General features: G+C 33.6%; 1 long non-coding RNA gene across 1 annotated transcript; it reads right to left on the bottom strand.

The window, feature by feature from the left end:
• Positions 1–523: 523 nt before the first annotated feature.
• Positions 524–2,260, bottom strand: LOC139506523 (uncharacterized). The gene is made up of 3 exons (XR_011660196.1): positions 2,196–2,260; positions 1,414–1,521; positions 524–714 (listed from the first exon to the last, which is right to left on the bottom strand). It is a non-coding gene; the product is annotated as an uncharacterized lncRNA (long non-coding RNA).
• Between the last annotated feature and the right edge of the window lie 1,025 nt (positions 2,261–3,285).

Here is a 3,285-nt window from a genome sequence, read left to right as displayed (position 1 = left end):
CATCTGGAAAATAATGAGTGCGTCCGAAAGCGCTTTTCTGGATTCGCCTGTATCGAGAAACCTCAAACCAAATACCACGAAAGTTGGAGGCTAACATACTTGGACACTTCAGAAGGTTTATAACAGAAGGGACCTTAAAAGAATAGCTATAGATACGCTTACTATCCTTAAATAAAACTAATATTATATAATCGATTCAACATCTGGAATCAAAGTGATGTCATTTTGTCACATCTGTATAGTTAAGTTTTCATTTGTCAAAGTCATAACGATAGGAACTATGTGCATTTGAATACTGTCGATTAATTATCTATCGTGGAATACAAATTATTGTTGATTTCGTGGGTATAGGTAAATTTAATATTAACGGTACCAATTTTTCTGCACCAGATGCGCATTTCGACAATAAACGTCTCTCTAGTGATGTTGGAAGCCAAAATAAACCACAAACGCACATCGAAATATAATTTGTTGGATATATATACTATAAATTGCAAAAAGACATATTTTCCACTTCAAATAACATTATCAACTACAAAAGTATGATTTCAATCACACTATCATACATACAGTACGTCTTAATCGTTTGGCTCCTTCGTCATTAAGATGTTGTTGGAAATATTTCTTGTTAATCAGTATACATTCGGCACCATCTGATACTAATATAGTACTTGTTGTATTGCCTATCATCCCAAACGCCACCTGCTCCAATCCCTATAAAACCAAATGACATTTTTTCGTTAACTTTGTTACGACCATAAACTTGGACTAAATCATAACTTATAAAAGGAAAAGGTTAGTAATATCTAAAATAATTTGTTCTCAACCCTAATCCGATTAACGATTAACATGTCAAATTGTTTCTATTACATTTGTAATACCACTAAATGTATTGCATTCACGATTTAATTGGACGTTATAGTATGCATACACCTTATCGCGGTTCCTACTTGAACTATTGGCTTCAGAGATTAAACACGTTTCCATTGTGGCGTCTAATATTTTGTACAGTATTATGACGTCAAAGTTTTACGGGAACCTGTGTGATGTCCAGTAATGGCGGACAAATAACTATAAGGTGTATTAGCTAATACTATCAAGTCTTGCAACACTTTATGTCCATCAGTTGAAGCAGCCATCTGATCCTCCTTTCAAATATTTTCGACTTGAGTGAAAGTATTGATATCTCTAATACGCAATGCAATACATTATCAACACATTACAATTCTGATAAAGGATTATACATTTTCAATTTTCTGTACGAAGAAAGGCAACTCTCATTCCCTTGTTCATATTCGATTCCTGACTAAATCCATAATTCCCGAAGGTATCACACATGTCCAGTAGCTTGTACTTCAGAACAAACTTGTACTTGACGTTTTTGCTTATTTCTAATTAACAGATACAACTTACGAAAACGTCTTTTGGACCTAGGTTCTGTATTTGAACAAACAGTTTTTCTTCAACTATGTTCTCTTTGTCAACTTTCTTATCTAATTTTTCAAAAACTTTTGAATATCGCTGAAGTGTAAAACAAAAGAATGTAATTGTACTATGTCTGCTTTGTTTTTAAATATTCTCTTCTGTATCTTTGTCCTTTTTCTGATATAAACAAATAACGAGACTAGTTTGGTCGCTTTGAGACTTCTATCCACAAAATAAAATATTAACAACTTATGTTTAAATGGGAACAACTAGTTCATGTTCGATCTTCAGCACCAACAAAGCACCCAGCGTTTAGTAAGTTCTTTAACCAAGACTCCCAGGATGAAATTCAAATTCATAACAACAACAAAAACATCATTGTCCTGATTTTAGCTTATAGCTTTGAACAAAATGCAATAAATTTACACATCATTAAATGAAAATTATTCGAATATAGTGTCCTAACTACGGTCAAATATTGTCAGGGTCAACGTGAAGACGTACGCCTAATATTTCACTAAACCAAGGACAGGGGTGTGACATGCACCAATTGCTTTCATTTGCAAAAGTGTCCGAAAAGAAAAGGTATATATTTCCTATGTATAAGAGTGGTTTCATAGGACGTTAAAATCCCATCTGATTTCTTTTTTGTTTTAACTGTTACACCAATATGAAAAGTGGAGGCAAAGTTTATAACCTTAAACACCTTATAGTTACGATTTGAAAGATTATGATAATTTTGAATTGAACAAATTACAATAAAGTGTCACCTTTCCACGTCGATCAAAATTGTTATGCAGTTTGTCATATAACATCTCTACTTCCTTTTTGTGTTTCTTCCAGATTTAGATGAGCTGAAAAGGAGATGCAAAGGATACATGTTTTGTTTTAATTGAAAGGATACTTTTTGAACGAGTAAAATTGAGAATGGAAATGGGGAATGTGTCAAAGAGACAACAACCCGACCAAATAAAAAACAACAGCAGAGGGTCACCAGCAGGTCTTCAATGTAGCGAGAAATTCCCGCACCCGGAGGCGTCCTTCAGCTGGCCCCTAAACAAATATATACTAGTCCAGTGATAATGAACGCCATACTAATTTCCAAATTGTACACAAGAAACTAAAATTAAAATAATACAAGACTAACAAAGGCCAGAGGCTCCTGACTTGGACAGGCGCAAAAATGCGGCGGGGTTAAACATGTTTGTGAGATCTCACCCTCCCCCTATACCTCTAACCAATGTAGAAAAGTAAACATTGAACATCTTTAACTTACTCTATATAGTATTTCCGGACCTACAGGTTATTCTCTTTTTGGCATTCTAATGAATTCTCAGTTGATCAATTTAGAAAACAGGCAAAGTGTTATGAAAAAATGTATTTGGCTGTACGTTTTAAGTTCTTCACGTTATTAGGTATTGGAGGCTTAAAAAAACATCAGCTTTATACAGGTTTAATTATATAATTGCTGTAAACTAATTCCTCAAAAAGAAGTTTTTATTTCTGTATGAAAAATTGACCATGAGTCATCAGCAACAGAGAAAACAGTATACCGTATCTAGTTTGAAATGAATGAGCCATTTTGATCTAAAAAGCTCTGAAAAATCTAGACAATGAAATATAAAGTCATTTTAAGCCTTTTCACTGCGGTAAATTCAGTACATACAGACTATTTGCTTGCAGATTACTGTGGCAAAGTTTACTTTAGATGCTTTTGGCTATAAATCTTAGGTATTTTTGTCATATAGCTCTTCAACGGTTTCGGTACTTATACTTACTCGGATTTCAAATGTTTGGCTTTGAGCGTTCCTGATATAGGTAATTCCAGAAAAGCATATAAATTATTAAACGTGTTGTTTT

This window comes from Mytilus edulis, unplaced genomic scaffold (genome assembly GCF_963676685.1).
Source record: "Mytilus edulis unplaced genomic scaffold, xbMytEdul2.2 SCAFFOLD_1469, whole genome shotgun sequence".
NCBI lineage: Eukaryota > Metazoa > Mollusca > Bivalvia > Mytilida > Mytilidae > Mytilus > Mytilus edulis.
Note: the sequence above shows the minus strand (reverse complement) of the source record. Positions and strands in the feature narration are given on the sequence as shown.